Here is a 21115-nt window from a genome sequence, read left to right as displayed (position 1 = left end):
GGGACTACTTCTGTCCCATCATTGGCGAATGTGTCAATCACTGTCAGTGTAGCAGACATCGTCCGATGGGACTAAAAGTCCCATCGGACGATGCCTGCACACACGCGCAGAGCCCCAGCAGTCCCGCACAGAGCCCCGGCAGCCCGCATAGAGCCCAGTCAGCCTGCATAGAGCCCCGGCTGCCCGCATAGAGCCTCAGCAGGCCACACAGAGCCCCGGCAGGCCCGTACAGAGCCCCTGCAGGCCGCACAGAGCCCCGGCAGCCCGCACAGAGCCCCAGCAGCCTGTATAGAGCCCCAGCAGGCCCGCATAGAGCCCCGGCAGGCCCGCATAGAGCCCCAGCAGGCCCGCATAGAGCCCCGGCAGGCCAGCATAGAGCCCCAGCAGCCCGCATAGAGCCCCAGCAGGCCGCACAGAGCCCCGGCAGGCCGCACAGAGCCCCAGCATGCCACACAGAGCCCTGTCAGGCCGGCAAAGACCCCCGGCAGGCCCGCACAGAGCCCCACGGTCACACACAGACCCCGACCGCACACACACGCAGTCTCCGCCCACGCACTGCCCACACTCCATTATAGTGCATCATTGCACTATAGGAACTTCCGATTCCGGTATCCGATATCGCAAAAGTATTGGAACTCGGTATCGGAATTCCGATACAGCGAATATCGTCCGATACCTGATATTTCCAGTATCGGAATGCTCAACACTAGTGACAACACCTTTACCCCTATCCCTGCCGTTTATATAGTACACCATAATGAGAATATCACAAAGTCTAATCCTTTCTCTACTGCGATCAGACCCCATACCTTGTGTCGACAATCACGACTTGTCTGATCACATTCCTTATTTTAGAGTGCAGTTATATGTGCTCTAACACCTGTAGCTAATGGACAGGAATATAGCTATACAGCATTTCATTACATAAACACCATAAACCAATTTGTGCGTGGTATTAAAATAATAAAGAAATATTAACTGAAAAAAAATCAATTTGCAATGAAATATTGCAGTTGTCACATTGGCCAGTAGAGATCAGTATGGTCAGACTAAGGTGTATCTGGATGGTTCACAGCTGGAGCTGACTCTTGGAGCCACACTACAGCTACATGCAATTAACAATGGTTAAACTTGATGGACCAAGGTCCTTTTTCAACGTATGTAACTAAGTAACGCTTAGACGTTATCCACGGTATAGTGGAACATCGACTGTATAATACCGGAAGCTCCTGCACATGTGCTGTATCCACACCATAATTGGGATGTAGAACTATGATTTACAATAAAAAAGTTCTTCAGTGAAAACAAATGATCAACTATTCACCTTCTATTGATTGATGGGGGTCTGCTCCATTTACCATCTATGGGGCGGCCAGAAAAGCGAAGTGCAGCACTCGGCAGGGATGTATTGAGCAGCGGTCGGACAATACGCTCAGGGTAACTTTTTTCTAATTTACAAAGTGCAGTAAGTCGGTTGTACACAGACTAGCTACTGAGGTAGGCAGGAATGACGTAGGACACAGTTACTATCATAATGTCCCGACTAGGGTCCTACCAGATGACTCCTCATCCCATGGTGGGCCAGTTGAGCCTGGAGATCAGCACTACAAATATTTTAAAGACTTATAAATAAATATCACCACTTTTATACATTGTGATTATGTAGTGATTTTTTGGTCGTTTGATTGTGAAGTTCTAGAAAAAATCCTCAGAGCAAATGAAATTTAGAAAAACAGTCCGGCCACGAATTGGCACAGGATTTGAACCACACTTCACTGATTGGCGCAGGATTTAAACACAGTGCGCGACCAATGTCGCTGATCGGTCGCGGCCGGCAGGGATAATGTTCTAAGTGAGCGATATTGGTTGTATGCAATTTGCTGCAATGTCACTCAGTTGTCGTGCACAACACTACTTTGTCTGGTCAGTATGAGACTGACAAGTAGCCTGTCAGACCCACAATTCTGATGTAACATACGGGAGACACAGACGCTACTGTCAGGCATCCATTTGCCGTAGAAGCCCATCAACACCCAATAAACCATTGATGGGCTGACAGATTGGGTGCTCTCCGTATACCAAAATCCTGTGATTCTGTCCCTATTAACAGTGGCATATGTGGGGTTAAACTGCTGCAATCAGTGAGAAGATGGATCCTGGCTGTTACTACAGGAGCTCGGCTGTGTATATCAGTCAAGCTCCTGCAGTGACTCCCATGTCAGGACAGCAGAACCTTACAATTCGCAGCACTGTACTTATAAAAGAAAGTTTAGAGATTCACAATGAACTTCTTGTTTAAAATACTTTTTTTCATGATATTCGTTTTATTGAGAGCATTTTCCCAAATGTGATGACATTTATATCATTTCCTTTCTCTTTCCATCTACCCTTTTCAGAGAATTCAATCACACCTTCTTAGGAGCAGCAGCAAATGGGATTCTGCTTTCAATAGTGCAACTGATTGATGTAATGTAAAAAAAATAATGTAATGTGTGTGACTCACCACCGCTAAGCCCCAGTGGCCTAATGGATAAGGCACTGGCCTCCTAAGCCAGGGATTGTGGGTTCGAGTCCCATCTGGGGTGGTTCATAAACATTTTCTTTTAACATTTTTTTAATTTATTTTTCTTCCTACATTTCTTTATGGTCTCCATTATGTTAATGGTTAACGTATGTTTGTACTAAGAGTAAGTTTTGTGAATTTTGCCAGTGATTGTTATTCATACACTATAAATTGTAGTACTGCTCATTGTATTATCAACTCTTCCACAAGGAGTTAATACATTGCTAGAAAATGTAAGGTTGGACGGTTCAGTGGTTGAAAGGTGCTGTCCGCTACTGGAAAACCTTTTATTAATGCTCCAAGTGTACAGAAAAAAAGAAAAAATTATACTTACCTCCTGAACCAACGTCACTTCTACTCCCACAAGCTAGGAAGAATCCCAAATTTTCCTTCAAGAAAAATCTATTTAGTCAGATTCATCACAGATTTCTAATTTCCTCTTTGCAAGATATAATTCTGATGGGTGAAGATTTCATCCTGCTTCTATTAGCACCCAGACTTAGACATATGGGTGAGACATTGGCCCCATGATTGCTGCCATTTTTCTTTTCGTAGATTTAGGCCGGTTTCACACATCAGTGGCTCCGGTACGTGAGGTGACAGTTTCCTCACATACCGGAGCCACTGACACACGTACACACATAAAAATCAATGCATCTGTTCAGATGTCATTGATTTTTTGCGGACTGTGTCTCCGTGTGCCAAACACGGAGACATGTCAGTGTTCGTGGGAGCGCACGTATTACACGGACCCATTAAAGTCAATGGGTCCGTGTAAAACACGTACTGCACACGGACACTGTCCGTGTGCAGTCCGTGTGCCGTGCAGGAGACAGCGCTACATTAAGCGCTTTCCCCCCCACTGGTGCTGAAGCCGCCATTCATATGTTCCCTGCAGCAGCGTTTGCTGCAGGGAAGATATGAATAATAGTGTTTTAAATAAAGATCTATCTGCCCATTGCCCTCCCACCCCCTGTGCGCCCCCCCCCCCCCGCTGTTCTGAAAATACTCACCTGGCTCCCTCGTTGGCTGTCGCTGCTTCCTCTCCTGGCCGCATCTTCTCCTGTATGCGGTCACGTGGGGCCGCCGATTACAATAATGAATATGCGGAGCCGCATATTCATTACTGTAATCGGCGGCCCCACGTGACCGCATATAGGAGAAGATGCGGCCAGGAGAGGAAGCAGCGACAGCCAACGAGGGAGCTTGGTGAGTATTTTCAGAACAGCGGGGGGGGTGCACAGGGGGTGGGAGGGCGGTTGGGCAGATAGATCTTTATTTTAAACACTATTATTCATATGAATGGGGCTTCAGCACGATGCCGGGGACAGCGCTAAACTTTAGCGCTGACTCCGGCACGGTGCGTGTGGTACCCAGTGGGCACACGGGCGGCACACGTGTGCCGCTCGTGTGCCACACTGATGTACCACAGAAACGCACCAGCACACGGACACGGATAATTCCGGTACCGATTTTTCCGGTGCCGGAATTATCTGGACATGTGGGACTGCCCTTACAGAGAGGAAAATCACCAAAAGGAATTGCCAAAGCAGTTTTAATGCCAAACGGCATCTTACCGTTACCAGGATTCTTATAAATAATTACATTGAATTCTGGAAAATTGCTCTGAAAAGGGATCCTTGTATCAGGGTTTTAAACCCAAAACTAATGTCATCTATATAAAGGCCCTGCAATTCTGATTACACCCATGCTATTAATTTAGAAAATTGGGTTTACGTTTTAGAGAAATGTACTGTTTAATTGTTATGCAAATGAGCTGAAAATGCAGGTGTCACGGGTTTACAGAGAGGGGCCAAAAGGGGATGGATGGTATCTCTTCTGCCCCCGCAGCAACTGTTAGGGTCCACCCCGCACCTTCTATCGGCGATATGACATCTCCTTCTGACTCACCACTTTACCCTTATGTAGGTAGACCAGGGCCAGATCTGTCCCTCATGGCAAGGTGACCTCCGCGGGGCCCACATTCAAAGCTTTTATGGGGACGTGTCCTCGCTGGACCACAGCTATCGTACAAACTATCATGACTTCTTGGTCCACGCCTCCGCCTACCATAGGCTGAACAATTACTTCCAATCCATCGAGGTTGCGATAAGTCCCCACTGGTAGGTGTAATATAGTTTCTCACTCAGGAGGCAGGATCCAGGCTTTTTACCAGGAGCCCTGATGACCCCTACTGTCTGATAAGATGGCACACTCTTCTGTGTTCCACAGACGTGGATAAGTCGTTGAAGGGCTTCTTGAGTAGGCTTATGCGTAGTAGCCTTCTTCCAATATCTGGGTCACCACTTGGTAAACATAATCTGATCGAGTTCAGGTAGGATATTCATTCCCAGTACTACAGGCACATCTTCTTTGATAGGCTCAGGGACTAGCAGGATACCTTTTCTCCCCACTTCTTTCCCACAGATTCGAATATTCATTCACATGACCCCTGTGACCGGGATCAGTTGTTGGTTGGCAGCAAACAACCAGATCAATGTCTCTTTTTCTGGCTTGGCCAGGGCCTGGAAATGCTGCTTGAAATATGTTTCTGGCATTGTCATCACTTGTGACTGGTATCTATCAACCAATCCACTAGAACACCCTCGAATTCAGCACGTAGGATGGGATACCCAGCAATCAAGTGTTTGTTATGATACGGAGAGGCCTCTCTCCGTGCCTCCCCCGCAGTGAGCCACACTACTGCGGGGGTTGGTAGTTTAACGGCGACTTCCGCTGGCCTTGAGCGTAATTCTGACAGTCTCTAGCAATGTGCCCCCATCCTCCACATTCCCAGCATTGGATGCCTCTACCTCGCCAGGGAGCACCTTGAGCCTGTCCTCGTGCCTCTGATGCCTGATGGGAGGGGGCTTGCTCCCACTGATCTTATATCGTCGGGCCAAAGAATAGTTGCATGAGTATGATGGGTCAGACTGCTTTAGTTCCCCCACTCTTTGCTCCACCTGGGTCAGTTTCTCTTGCACGTTGACAAGGGACTGCTGTAAGTCGTGCACCACCTGGACCAGCACTTCCTGATGGTTTGGGTCCCCTCTGGTATTGGTGTCCTAGACACGCATGACGCCAGACACGTAGCTATCTTCTTTTCTTCGGGCCACTGTTTCCGCCAGGATTTGATGAAATGTAAGACCCGGATCTGCCCAGACCCTTTCTGACAGTGCTTGCCTCAAGGATGTGCTGTGCAGTCCCAGAATGAATGAGTATCCAGTCTTTAGAGCCCATGCCGCCAAGTCCATCCAACTCATTTCTCTGCACCTCCGCTAACTCTTCTTGCAGTGCTGTTGCATACTGGGAAATTTCTTCTTCGTCCCGCTGCAGCCTAGAGAAAAATTGAGCACAAAGTTGTCCTGCGCTAGCAGTCTCACCATAGATCTCTTCCAGAAACTTCACTAGCTCCTTCAGGGTATTACGGGTGAGTTCTGGTTGTAGGCAGACATTTCTAAGGGATTCTCCCTCTAGGGCAGTTAAAGCAATGTCCACTTCAAGGTCTGGGCTGATGTTATAAATCTTCAGGGTGCTTTGCAGCCAGGACACCCAGTCGGACAGTGGCATATTATTGCCGTCAAACTTTGGTGGCACACTAAATATGGTGCCCATAGGGAGTATCCTTGCAGGGGTTCCACCAATGCCCACGTATCCCAATTAACATTACCTTTCCCGCCGTTGCTGTCTGCTGCCTCCATCTTGGTGACAGTACCCTTCTCGCAGTGCTACTTGAAGCGATTGCCGGGGAACCACCACGGTGTAGAGAGACTACCGTACACAAGATGAGGTGCAAACAACAAAGGGTAAATTTATTGGAAGGCAAGGAATGAAATGGAAGAGGAAGGTGCAAACAGGGGTATGCAATGGCAAAAGATAATTTACAAGAGTTGTATTCTTTAGCTCGGCCGTCAAATAGCACGGTGCTCCAACTATTACAGAATCAATATACGTACACAAGCAAATGCAAACAATAAACAAAGAATGATGCTACTCTATGTAAAGCCTCCCTTGCCTCTCTAAGCAGGCCACATGGCTGCCGTGTTCTGTCTGTTGAAGCCTACACTAGGCCCTGACATGTGCACAAAACAGGAACAAACTCATGGTGATGGTGGGGACTCAGATCCAGTTTCGGGGGGCCCCAACAGTCTAGTACAGTGGTGCGCACAGTTCTTTGCAAGCTCCATGAAACATGGTCTTCTCCTTGTTTCTGGGTCTGGGAGGTGCTCCTGGAAACTGTAAATCCCTTTCTCAGTATCTTCATGGCTTCTCAAACTAGCACAGGACAGCCACCCTTGCTGCACCAGAAGAGTGTCCAATTTCACAAGTCCACTCTGTCCCAGGCTGTGGGTCCTCTTTCACAGCTACAAGCACAGACGTTCTCTGAAGCAGCTTTTGCTCACACACTCTAAAGGCTCAACCCCTCCTCTCAGCACAGGGCAGTTCATTCACACAGTCTATTGCAGGGGGGAATAGAACATTCCATCACACCAGACAAGGGGGTGCTGTTTCTTAAAGTGGCAGCATGTTCCTTACTGTCCATAACAGCACCACCCCCCTACACTGGTGCCATCGGATCCGACCAGGCCCCTGCTACTCATAGAAACTAAACACAATTTTGCTACCTAGCTGCTAGTGGCTCTCCTATATATCTCCTTCCCGTGCTTGTTAGAATATATTAAGACCCAGGCAGGAGCTTGCCCTTTTCTGGGGATCTTGGAAATATAAGCGATGTACAGCTAGGATGTATAGTATTTCCATTTCCTTTATGAAATCCTAGCTGGCTGAACAATGCACACAGGCCACATGGCTCGGATCTACAGGGGGTCTTCATGTAGAAGGTTGCATACCTACTAGCTAGCAGGGTGTGAATTCCTTTGTCTGAAGCTGGCCAGGTGTCATGTTACCACATCATATGCTGCAAGATTTTTATTAATTCCATGCCTAATAGTATACAGATGATTGACATGGAATTATGCCTCCAATTTTCTTCACAGATGCCCTATAAAATTATGCCACATGCCAAGTTTCAGCCCCACCCTGGATTTAGCTCTAAGGCTGGGATCACACATGCGAGAAATACATCCGCGTCTCGCATGGTAATACCGGGAATTGCCATTGTCACTCAGGAGCGGAGAGTGTGGCCGCATAGCAATACATGCAGCCACACGCTCCGCTCCAGAGAGACGGCGGCAGTGCCGGGTATTACCATGCGAGACTTGGACGTATTTCTCACATGTGTGATCCCGGCCTTATAGCTTCTCCTGTGGGAAGGGGGAAGAGGGGGACATGGGGTCTAAATGATGTAAAAATCATGAGAGCAAACATAGCTGGCAATGATATTTCCTGTTTCAGAACCTAAAGATTGGAGGAGTCGGAGCACAACAAAATCCTTTTATTTTTGGGTTGTTTTTTTTTTGCATTTCTGACAAGTGTAATTTCAGGAATTTGCAAAAAAATGTGTTGTGCATCATTTAACAATTGTGAATAACAGTTTTTTTTAATTTGCCATATGGTTCAAGAGATATGGACCTTTTTTGTTTAGTGCTAATTTTTGTTTCCTTTATAAAGGTGCGTGGCTCACAGGATTCTCTGTCGGCGTGTCTTTAGGCTGCTCTGCATTATGACCCTGTGAGTAACACCACCTTGTAAAAGAAATAAAAATTATAACTAAATAAAAATGCCCTTATCTCAGGACCTGTATGGTGAATTTAGAAAAAAAAACAGTACATTCAGGGAAGCGGTGGGAATAAAATAAGTGTAAAAACTGGCCAGTTCGGTTCTGGCCAGTCTGTTCTAAATACAATAAAAAAGTCTTCTAACAAATTGTGGCTCTTTATATCCCGACTTGTCCACTGTTGTATCACTTTCATTATGCAACTATAACTTTCTATATTACCAATAGGAAAATGATTAATCTTTAGAACTGCTGGTGATACAAAAACATAATTTTTATTGATAGGAACTTTTCTAGGCAGCCATTTACACTGATCAAGGACACAAGCAAAGACCAGCCAAAATAGCTCAGTTGGGAGAGTGTTAGACTGAAGATCTAAAGGTCCCTGGTTCGATCCCGGGTTTTGGCATAAGGAGAGTCCTTTTATAAAAAATGTTTTTACATTTTCTTTTGCATTGATTTTCTTCCAGGACTCCATGATTCGGAGATAATAAAGACACATAATATTACAATATTAAAAATAGCAACTGTGGTTTACAGAAAATGTGCATCAGATACTGACACCTAGTGGCCATTATGACAACTGCAACATTTCATTACTAATTGTTACTTATATAATATAATATTTAATGTACAGTATATGTGCATGGGCCATTATACAGCGTGGAGGGTTGTGTGGGGGCCATCATATTGTGTGAAGGGCTGTGGGGGCCACTATACTCTATGGATGGCTAATATACTATATACAAGGCCATCATACTGTATTGAGGGCTGGGCGAGGCAATTATATTGTGAGGCACAATGTATCGGGGCCATCATACTGTGTTTGCCGGAATGTGAGTATCATAATACTGCGTTGTGGTCACTCTGGGGGTATCATACTTTGTGGGTTAATGTAGGGTCATTATACTGTGCGTGGGACATGTGCTGTGGAGGAATAAACTGTGGGGGTATCTTACTGTGATTGGGGTACTTTTGTTGGAATCATACTTTATGGAGGTCATGTAAGGAGTATCTTAAAGAGTGAGAGCATTAAGGGGCTTCAATAGGGGCACAATTACTTTGTAAGAGCTGCAAATCTGTAAGATGTGCTCTTCTGTTACCATGATGTTTTAATTTGTGGGGGGTTCAATTAGAACTTCTCCTATGGGGCCCCATGACTTCTCTGCACACCCCTGCTCCTAAGGCTTATTGCTGCCACAATGTCTGTGTACTGGTGTAATTCTCTGACACTTACACACCAGAAAACATAACAGGCAGCCCCCCGCAGCTTAGTGAAAAAGTACAAAAAAAATCACAGCTTCCACTGTTCTGTAATAAATAAAATAACCACATAATTAAACCTGTAACACCTTTTCATGGTGATCAAAATTGGCCCCAATTGGACAGACCATCAGCAGATTTGGCTTTCAGTACCTTCTTTGTGCTGATGACACACAACTATATACGTCATCCCCTGGCTTTACTCCTGCTGTATTACAGAATACCACTGACTGTCCGCAGTCTCCAACATCATGTCAGCTCTCTATCTGAAACTCAACCTCTCCAAAACTGAACTTCTTCTGCTCCCACCATCTACTAACCTCCCTAAGGGCCCCTTTCCACTTGTGTGAGAAAAAAACGGTCCGATTTACGGACCGAAAAAACGGATGTAACGTCTGCGAGTGCCATGCGAGTGCCATGCGAGTGTCATGCGAGTGTCATGCGATTTTTTTATCGCAACATCCGTATGACATCCGTATTGCTGTCCGATTTTTACGCACGGGTCTCCTTTGAAAAGCCGGTAATTCAGCGCAGAGTACAGTAAAATCACAGTGACAGGTTAGATTAGAGTAGATATATACACACAGAATAGGTATATATACATATATATATATGTCAGGGAGACACCTATATATATATATTTATATTTAATGCAGCGCTAGATAGCTTTAAAGCTGGTAATTCAATTACCGGCTTTTGCTTTCTCCTTCACAAACCCGACATGATATGAGACCTGGTTTACATGCAGTAAACCATCTCATATCACCCTTTTTTTTGCATATTCCACACTACTAATGTTAGTAGTGTGTATATGCAAAATTTGGGCGTTCTAGCTATTATATTTAAGGGTTAAATGGCGGAAAAAATTGGCGTGGGCTCCCGCACAATTTTCTCCGCCAGAGTAGTAAAGCCAGTGACTGAGGGCAGATATTAATAGCCTGGAGAGGGTCCATGGTTATTGGCCCCCCCTGGCTAAAAACACCTGCCCCCAGCCACCCCAGAAAAGGCACATCTGGAAGATGCGCCTATTCTGGCACTTGGCCACTCTCTTCCCATTCCCGTGTAGCGGTGGGATATGGGGTAATGAAGGGTTAATGCCACCTTGCAATTGTAAGGTGACATTAAGCCTAATTAATAATGGAGAGGCGTCAATTATGACACCTATCCATTATTAATCCAATTGAAAGAAAGGGTTAAAAAAATACAAACACACATTATTAAAAATTATTTTAATGAAATAAAAACAAAGGTTGTTGTAATTTTTTATTTAACGCCCAATCCACTCAGTGAAGATCCTCGTTCTGTGACAAAAAAAAAAATAATAAACCAACAATATACTTACCTTCCACAGATCTGTAAAGTCCAACGATGTAAATCCTTCTGAAGGGGTTAAAACATTTTGCAGCCAGGAGCTTTGCTAATGCAATGCTACTCCTCGCTGCAAAACCCCGGAGAATGAGTCTAAATATAGATCAATGAGCTATATTTAGCTTCATTTGCGGTGAGGCGCCCTCTGCTGGCTGTTCATAGATCGTGGGAACTTTCCTAGAAAGCCTGGGAGCTTCAAGGAAAGTTCCCACGATCTATGAACAGCCAGCAGAGGGTGCCTCACCGCAAATGAAGCTAAATATAGCTCATTGATCTATATTTAGACTCATTCCCCGGGGTTTTGCAGCGAGGAGTAGCATTGCATTAGCAAAGCTCCTGGCTGCAAAATGTTTTAACCCCTTCAGAAGGATTTACATCGTTGGACTTTACAGATCTGTGGAAGGTAAGTATATTGTTGGTTTATTATTTTTTTTTTTTGTCACAGAACGAGGGTCTTCACTGAGTGGATTGGGCGTTAAATAAAAAATTACAACAACCTTTGTTTTTATTTCATTAAAATAATTTTTAATAATGTGTGTGTGTATTTTTTTAACCCTTTCTTTCAATTGGAATAATAATGGATAGGTGTCATAATTGACGCCTCTCCATTATTAATCTGGCTTAATGTCACCTTACAATAGCAAGGTGGCATTAACCCTTCATTACCCCATATCCCACCGCTACACGGGAATGGGAAGAGAGTGGCCAAGTGCCAGAATAGACGCATCTTCCAGATGTGCCTTTTCTGGGGTGGCTGGGGGCAGATGTTTTTAGCCAGGGGGGGGGCCAATAACCATGGACCCTCTCCAGGCTATTAATATCTGCCCTCAGTCACTGGCTTTACTACTCTGGCTGAGAAAATTGTTCGGGAGCCCACGCCAATTTTTTCCGCCATTTATGCCCTTAAATATAATAGCTAGAACGCCCAAATTTTGCATATACACACTACTAACATTAGTAGTGTGGAATATGCAAAAAAAAGGGGTGATATGAGATGGTTTACTGTATGTAAACCAGGTCTCATATCATGTCGGGTTTGTGAAGGAGAAAGCAAAAGCCGGTAATTGAATTACCAGCTTTAAAGCTATCTCGCGCTGCATTAAATATAAACATATATATATATATAGGTGTCTCCCTGACATATATATATGTATATATACCTATTCTATGTGTATATATCTACTCTCATCTAACCTGTCAGTGTGATTTTACTGTACTCTGCGCTGAATTGCCGGCTTTTCTAAGGACACGGGTGCGTAAAAATCGGACAGCACTCGCATGGTGCGAGTGCTGTGCATTTTTTCTCTCGCACCCATTGACTTGCATTGGCGAGTCTCGTCCGAGAATCTCAGCAATACGCAGCATGCTGCGATTTTTTTCTCAGCCGACACAGATTTTTCTCAGTCCGATTTCGGCTGGGAAAAAAATCGCAAATGGAGTGTCACATATTGATTAACATTGGTCCGAGTGCAATCCGATTTTTTATCGGATTGCACTCGTCCGTTTTCCTCACAAATGGAAAGGGGCCCTAAATCTGACATTTCCCTCTCCGTGGGTGGCACCATAATAACACCCCGGCAGCAGGCGCGCTGTCTGGGTGTTATGTTTGACTCTGATCTCTCCTTCACCTCCCATATACAATCTCTTGCCCACTCTTGCCGCTTACACCTAAAGAACATCTCTAGAATCCGCCCTTTTCTCACCATGGAAACAACAAAAACCCTCACTGTCGCCCTGATCCACTCCCGCCTGGACTACTGCAGTGCTCTATTAATTGGCCTCCCCCTCCCTCGACTTTCCCCTCTCCAGTCCATCCTTAATGCAGCAGCCAGGGTCGTCCATATGGCTAATCGTTACTCAGACGCGTCCGCTCTTCGCCAGTCGTTACACTGGCTACCCATTCATTACAGGATACAATTCAAAGTACTTGTTCTCACCCACAAAGCTCTTCACAGTGCAGCACCCCCTTACATCTACTCCCTCATTTCTGTCTATCGGCCTAACTGACCGCTGCGCTCTGCAAATGACTTTCGACTAACCTCTGCACTAATCCGTACCTCCCACTCCTGACTCCAAGACTTCTCCCGTGCTGCGCCAATCCTCTGGAATGCTCTACCCCAAGATATTAGGACCATCCACAATTTTCATAGTTTTAGGCGCTCACTCAGAACATATTTGTTCAGAGCGGCCTACCACGTTCACTAATCAAACTCATTTTATGCTTGTGTGTGTGTGTAGCCCATTCAGTATCCCCATCTATCCCCCACCCCCTGATGATGGCTGGACCATCATTGTAAATACATCATGTAAATACACACCTGTGCTTTGTATCTCCCCCACCTTATTGTAGATTGTAAGCTCTCACGAGCAGGGTCATCTTATTTCGCTTTAATTATTGTATTGTCTGTTGTGTTTGATACTGTTAAACTGTAAAGTGCTGCGGAATATGTTGGCGCTATATAAATAAAGATTATTATTATTATTATCAATGAAGGGTCTGATTTCTCTCTGCTGCTCTTTCAAGATGATGAGGATTAACCCCTTTCCGACATGTGGCGTAATAGTACGCACATGTCGCACTCCCGCTGTTTGGTGTGGGCTTCTGCGTTGAGTCCACACCTTTCCGGGCACATGACAGCTGATCTATACAGCTGACATGTGCCTGCAACAGCCACGGGTGGAATAGTGATCCACCCACTCTCTGACAGCGGCATATAAGTTGCGCTTACAGGAGGCGTATCCAGGGCTGCCACTAGAAATTTTGGGGCCCCATACTGGCAAAATTTTCAGGGCCCCCTTGAGACTCCGCCCAGGCTCCACCCCAGCCCCGCCTCCAGGCTCCACCCCTCGAACTGTCCACAGTCCCACCGCTATCTCTTGGAAAATCTCCACTTCTCACCTATCACACATTAACAGTTCCCATCACCAGATCACACATATAGCTGGCAGCTTTTGTTTTGGCCAAAAGATTTTTTAAGCCGCCACCAGAACACGGTAGACACTTTTGGCCGGGCCCTACTGTACTGTAACCTACTAAATATTTGTTAAAATATGCAATACAATTTAGGTATATTTTTATTTATTTTTCAATTTTTAAAATGACCTATAATACTACATACAAGGAACAAATACCACAACACTATGACCAGATGACATATTACCACCACAGTGATCGAATAATATAAAATACAAGGAACAAATACCATAACACCATGACCAGACCGCATATTACCACCACATAGTGACTGAATACTACAATACTGATCAGTAATAAAAAAAAAACAACCACAATACTATCACCATCAGTGCCATTATACACAGGAGATCTGTAATTAGTAAGCAGTGTATGTGTACAGGTAATACAGTGATCACCGGTGACATTATACACAGGAGCTCTGTATATAGTATACAGTGTATAGTGTCAGTGTATAGTTAACACTGACTCACCAGTGACGTCTCTAGGTGAAGTCCTTCATCTTTCATCCAGCACAGACCGCCATCATTTCTTCCAGCCAGGACTCGTCTCTGCAGGAAATAACACAGTTATCTCGAGTTCCACTTGCAGAATACATTACTTAATTTTCACAGCCTCTACATTACACCACATAAAGAAGGTGACATAGTATCACTCTGCACAGTAACAGGACCTCCCCCCATTTAAAACAGTATACTCAAAAAATAAAATAAATACATCACTGCAATAATAATATCCCTTAATTAGCCCCTATGGTAATATTCGCCATCCTAGCCCCCGTGTGTCTCATTGCAGGCTCCAGCCATATGTTCTCCCATCCTGCCCTCATGAGTATCCATTCTGCCCCATATGATCTCCCCATCCTGCCCCATCGTATCCATCCTGCCCCATCTGTCTCCAATCCTGCCCCATCTGTCTCCATTCTGCCCCATCTGTTTCCAATCCTGCCCCATCTGTGTCCAGCACTCTGCCCCATCTGTGTCCAGCACTCTGCCCCATCTGTTTCCAATCCTGCCCCATCTGTGTCCAGCACTCTGCCCCATCTGTGTTCAGCACTCTGCCCCATCTGTGTCCAATCCTGCTCCATCTGTGTCCAGCGCTCTGCCCCATCTCTGTCCAGCGCTCTGCCCCATCTCTGTCCAGCGCTCTCCCCCATCTCTGTCCAGCACTCTGCCCCATCTCTGTCCAGCACTCTGCCCCATCTCTGTCCAGCACTCTGCCCCATCTCTGTCCAGCACTCAGCCCCATCTCTTCCCAGCACTCTGCCCAGCACTCTGCCCCATCTCTGCCCAGCACTCTGCCCCATCTCTTCCCAGCACTCTGCCCAGCACTCTGCCCCATCTCTGTCCAGCACTCTGCCCCATCTCTGTCCAGCACTCTGCCCCATCTCTGTCCAGCACTCTGCCCCATCTCTGTCCAGCACTCTGCCCCATCTCTTCCCAGCACTCTGCCCCATCTCTGTCTAGCACTCTGCCCCATCTCTGTCCAGCGCTCTGCCCCATCTCTGTCCAGCACTCTGCCCCATCTCTTCCCAGCACTCTGCCCCATCTCTTCCCAGCACTCTGCCCCATCTCTGTCCAGCGTTTTGCCCCTGTGTCCAGCACTCTGCCCCATCTCTGTCCAGCACTCTGCCCCATCTCTGTCCAGCACTCTGCCCCATCTCTGTCCAGCACTCTGCCCCATCTCTGTCCAGCACTCTGCCCCATCTCTGTCCAGCACTCTGCCCCATCTCTTCCCAGCACTCTGCCCCATCTCTTCCCAGCACTCTGCCCCATCTCTGTCCAGCGTAATTCCTTGGGCCCCCGGATAGCCGCTCTATGGGGCCCCCTCTGCTCACCGGGCCCCATACGCCAGTCACGGCCGTCATGCCCTGATGGCGGCCCTGGGCGTATCACTAATCCCACCTATCGTGACCCCGTCACATGATTGCAGGTCACCTATGGGTCGGCATGAAAACCAGACGTCTGTTGGAGCCCTCTGTGGTTGTCATTGCCAATCCAAACACTAAAAGTAGAATCACTCAAGGGGTATCACTTTTGGGGATTTTCTAAAATAAAGGCCCCTCAAAGTCACTTCAAAACTGAATGGGTCTTTATAAAATAGGATTATTTGTAAATGTTCTTGAAAAAGAATGAAAATTTTCTGCAAAAGTTTAACCCTTCTAACATCTAAAAAATATAAAAGGAGGTTTAAAAAATGATGCAGAAATAGACATAGAAAATAAAATAGACATATGGGAAATGGTATTCATTATTTGTGTGGGGTGACTATCTGCTTTAAGGATAAATGCAATGAATGTGTTAAAATTGCTAATTTCCCCAAATTTTCACAAAACTTTAGCTATTTTCAGAAAAAAAAAAGCTAAAAACATATTCACCTAAATTTACCGCTAACATAAAGGACAATATGTCACAAATAGATACTTGCAAAATGATTGGGATATGTTGAAATATTCCAGAGTTATTACTGCATAAAGTGACTGGCAAAATTGGGCTTGGCCATTAAGCTAAAAAGTGGCTCTGTCACTTAAGGGGTTAAAGATCATTAATAAAAATAAATTATGATACATTTCTATTAATCACAAGCGGTGATCAACTTTCTGCTATCTGCTTTGGAAAGAGTTAAGTGAGACTCATCTACAATAGTCAGGATGGCCGAGCGGTCTAAGGCGCTGCGTTCAGGTCGCAGTCTCCGCTGGAGGCGTGGGTTTGAATCCCACTTCTGACATCAGTTCTTTTATGCCATGAGATTGTTCAGCTTCTCTCCTGTTATTGATTAGTACATGTTACATTACATGTAACACTGAGATCTTCTATAGAATTTATGTTTGTAAGCAGCAATACCAGGAACCTTCAGCTCTTCTGTCTAACACTCTTAACTAATTTCAGCCTGCAATGGCTTCTTACAGGCACCTAAGGAATGGAAAGTTAAATTAATATTTATTTGTGTGACACCTTTATCTCTATCTCTGCCATTTATATGGTATTCCATAATGAGAATATCACAAAGCCTAACCCTTTCTATACTGCGATCCGACCCCATACCTTGTGTGGACAATAACGATCTGTCTGATCACATTCCTTAGTTTAGAGTGCAGTTATGTGCGCTAACACCTGTCGCTAATGGACGACGGGAATATAGACATGGAACGTTTCACTACGTTAGGGTAAACAACATAAACCAATCCCTGTGTGGTATTAAAAGAATAAAGGAATATCAGCTAAGATAAAAAAAAATCTCTTTGCAATGAAATATTGCAGTTGTCACATTGGCCACTAGATATCAGTATGGTCAGACTAAGGTGTATCTGGATGGTCCACAGCTAGTGCTACAAGTTAGTGACCCACCTCTAAGATAGATCAGCTTTTCATAGCTAGGGGAAACACAGGAATTAGCCAATTTGTGCACTAAGTACCCAACATTTCATAAGTGTTATGTATTTGGTGGTAATGTAATCTAAAAGGAACCTGACCGACCTTTCCCACCAGTCTCCTGTGCAGCTCGGTCTCTGGTGTAAAAAAAAGTCCAGGTAATGTGGTCAATCAATCACCACTAAGCCCCAGTGGCCTAATGGATAAGGCACTGGCCTCCTAAGCCAGGGATTGTGGGTTCGAGTCCCATCTGGGGTGGTTGATAAAAATTTTTTTCATCTGTTATGTTATCCCCTTTTCAATGCTCCAAGTGTACAGAATAAAAGAAGAAAAAAACTAAAATCTCACACGAGCGCAACTTCTCTTTGTTCACTGTGTTACCTGGGGATCTGGTTACATTGCTTGTCAAGGGAATGCTGCAGCCCATCAGCAGACTAGATAGATTATCTTTCCTTACAAATATGTACTGAGATCCCCATCTGCAGATTACAATGGATCTTCTCCAAAACTGGGAAAAATACAAAATGATTCCTGCCAAAAAAGTCTAGCTTATTGGTTTTATCACAGATTTCTAATAATGCCTCAGTGTTCCCATTTGTAACATAATAAATAATTCTGATGGGTGAAGATTTCATCCTGTTTCCATTAGCACCCATACTAAGACTTGTGGGTAAGACATTTGCCGCATGAGTGCTGCCATTTTTGCTTGCCATAAATTTACACACAGTAAAGTTTGGGGTCCGCAATGAACACATGTCATGTTTTGGTGTTCAAAACTTCAGATGTTTGCCATATCGTCATGCAGAAACACCAGCGGTAAGATTACTGCTCCCATCAGCCTACACCTGCTGCCACTAATAACAGTGAGAGCAGGCACAGCTAATGGGAGTATTCATCACCTGGTGCCTGCACTATAAATACATTAATTTAAAAAAAAATAACTTGGGATCTTTCTATTTTTGATAACCAGCATGCAAAACTGACAAATGCGGGCTGCAACTCTCAGCTGTCAACTGTATCCTGGCTGGTTATCAAACATAAATAAATAATTTAAAAATGTTGTGGGGTTCCCCCCCATTTTTGACAACCAGCAATGATAAAGCTAAAGTAAATGCTCAGCGTAGAGCGCAGGATAAACGTGATCCAAAAAGTTATGTAAAATGATCCCAATAAAAGCTTCAAATCAATTCACAAAAAAGCCAGAAGCATAAGATGGACACTAGGGTTGAGCGACCTTGACTTTTTTAGGGTCGAGTCGGGTTTCACGAAACCCGACTATCTCAAAAGTCGAGTCTAGTGAAATCGGCGGACTATGGCAAAAAGTCGACGATCGACCGAAACACGAAACCCAATGCAAAGTCAATGGGAAATATATATATATATATATATATATATATATATTTTTTTTTTCCTTCTCTCTCTCTCTCTCTCTCTCTCACCACATGGCCGACCCCACACAGGGGTCGGGTTTCATGAAACCCGACTTTGCCAAAAGTCAGCGACTTTTGAAAATGAACGATCCGTTTCACTCAACCCTAATGGACACTACAACGTACTGGGTACTATAACGTCATGGGTACTACAAAGGCAGTTTTCACTTAGTAACATCCACTGTTGCTTGTTTCTGGAAAACACCCATGGAGTAAAAATTGTCAATACATCTGTAGAGGAATGCAATTTCCAAAATGGGGGTCACTTGAGGGGGGATTTTGCTCTTCTAGTACTCAGGGGTTCTGTATATCGAATCCGCAAACTATTCTCTACCGAGTCTTGCCGTGTCACAAATTTTGGTGTCATTTTTACCCATTTTCCCATAGTGAAAATGTAAAATCTGGGGTTAAAACTAACTTTTTGCTGTAAAAATATAATTATTTTTTCTCCACTGCCCAATAGTATAAAATTCTGTGACATATTTGTGGTGTTAAGATGATCACTACACAGCTAGATGAATTCATTTAGGTATAGTTTGTAAAATGGGGTATCATATGTGTGGTTCTGCTTTTCTGGAACTTCAATTTCACATGGTACCCTCAAACTCAGTGGCGTAACTACAAAGTGAGGCGCCCCGATGCGAACTTTCAAATGGGCCCCCCGCGCCAAAATATTTCCCACCGAAATTCACATTTTCCCTATTCATTTTGCACGCTATAGTTTTGTTGCAATGTTGTATAGTCTGACCTAATACTGCCCTGTAATTGCTGAGAAAAATGATTTTATAACTAACATGTCTCTATACTAATTAGGGCGATGTCTTCGGAAGTGCAGACACTCTGGGCGTTCATTTCCTCCCTCGCTCTAATTCCAAGCGCACTCCCATCGTTTGAAATCTGTGTGCTGTTTCTTCCTGGTATGATGCTGCAGTGCGTCATTTCTGGACCTGTGCAGTGTGGGGGTGTATTGGGTGTACTGGTTGGCTCCGGAGCATGCACACTGCACATTCTGACGCTGGCGAGTACACGCAATACTCCCCCACAGTGCACATGCTGGGCTCTGCCCACAGCCGTGTACCATTCTTCCCGACTCGGAAATTTACAGCCCGTACACACACGGCTTCACTCTGAGAACCCCGTACACACACGGCTCTGCTCCGTACACCTTGTACACATGCGGCTCTGCTCCGTACACCTTGCACACACGGCTTCGCTCCGAGAACCCCGTACACACGCGGCTCTGCTCCGTACACCTTGTACACACGCGGCTCTGCTCCATACACCTTGCACACACGCGGCTCTGCTCCTTACACCTTGCACACACGCGGCTCTGCTCCGTACACCTTGTACACACGCGGCTCTGCTCCTTACACCTAGCACACACGTGGCTCTGCTCCGTACACCTTGCACACACGCGGCTCTGCTCCGTACACCTTGTACACACGCGGCTCTGCTCCTTACACCTTGCACACATGCGGCTCTGCTCCGTACACCTTGTACACACGCGGCTCTGCTCCTTACACCTTGTACACACGCGGCTCCGCTCCTTACACCCGCGGATCTGCTCCGTACACCTCACACACACAGCTCCGCTTTGTACACTCCATACACACGCTTCTCCGCTCCGTCCACCCCATACACATGCGGCTCCGCTCCATACACCTCATAAACACGCAGCACCACTCCATACACCCCATACATACACGACTCCGCTCACCTCTTTCACCCTCGGCTCAGCTTTGTACACCTCGTACACAACTGACTCCGCTCCGTACACCTTGTACACATTGCTCCACTACACACATACACGGCTCCGCTCTGTACACCTTGTACACACATGGCTCTGTTACATCCACACTGTAAACCCCTCCTGACCCCACACATAAACATCCCCTCATTCAGCACCATGACAATCAAGCACAGCAGAGTCCTGCATACACTGAGGACACTGATCATGTGACCCCTGACTCCTCCCCTCCTGTGACCTCATCACAGGCCCTCTGTACACAGAACAGGTGTGTGTGTACGCGCCTGTGTCAGGTTTAAGCAGCACATCAGCACTTTACAGCCACTTCACTCACCAGCTGCTGCCTTCCATCTCTGTCAAGCTTCAGTGACACGCCCAACCCATCTGCTAGGTCACATGTCCTTCATGGAAACGCCCACTCGCCTCACACTGCTGGAAGTCTGGGGAAGCTGTGGGCGTGGTTAGCAGGGTGCGTGACTTGTCTGCTTGTTTGCTGGACTGGGTGGGCCCTTAAACACTCGGGCCCAGTCGCAGCTGCGACCCCTGCGACCGCAGTTGTTACGCCCCTGCTCAAACCATTCCAGTAAAATCTGAAATCCAATATGGTGCTTCTTCCCTTCTGAGCTTTGTGCTGTGCCTCAAAAGTAGTTTTTGACCACATGTGGGACATTGGTGTACTCAGGAAAAATGGCAAAACAAATTTTGTGGTCAATATTCTCCTG

At 45.6% G+C, this 21115-nt stretch overlaps 4 non-coding genes across 4 annotated transcripts; all 4 read left to right on the top strand.

Annotated features, from left to right (window-relative positions):
* Window positions 1-2512: 2512 nt before the first annotated feature.
* TRNAR-CCU (transfer RNA arginine (anticodon CCU)) lies at window positions 2513-2585 on the top strand. Its single transcript has one exon. It is a non-coding gene; the product is annotated as a tRNA-Arg (tRNA).
* A 5991-nt stretch (window positions 2586-8576) lies between these two features.
* Window positions 8577-8649, top strand: TRNAF-GAA (transfer RNA phenylalanine (anticodon GAA)). The gene has a single exon. It is a non-coding gene; the product is annotated as a tRNA-Phe (tRNA).
* Window positions 8650-16489: 7840 nt separating this feature from the next.
* Window positions 16490-16572, top strand: TRNAL-CAG (transfer RNA leucine (anticodon CAG)). Its single transcript has one exon. It is a non-coding gene; the product is annotated as a tRNA-Leu (tRNA).
* Window positions 16573-17401: 829 nt separating this feature from the next.
* On the top strand, window positions 17402-17474 carry TRNAR-CCU (transfer RNA arginine (anticodon CCU)). The gene has a single exon. It is a non-coding gene; the product is annotated as a tRNA-Arg (tRNA).
* The last annotated feature ends 3641 nt before the right edge of the window (window positions 17475-21115 follow it).

Source organism: Ranitomeya imitator, chromosome 10 (assembly GCF_032444005.1).
Source record: "Ranitomeya imitator isolate aRanImi1 chromosome 10, aRanImi1.pri, whole genome shotgun sequence".
Taxonomy (NCBI): domain Eukaryota; kingdom Metazoa; phylum Chordata; class Amphibia; order Anura; family Dendrobatidae; genus Ranitomeya; species Ranitomeya imitator.
Note: the sequence above shows the minus strand (reverse complement) of the source record. Positions and strands in the feature narration are given on the sequence as shown.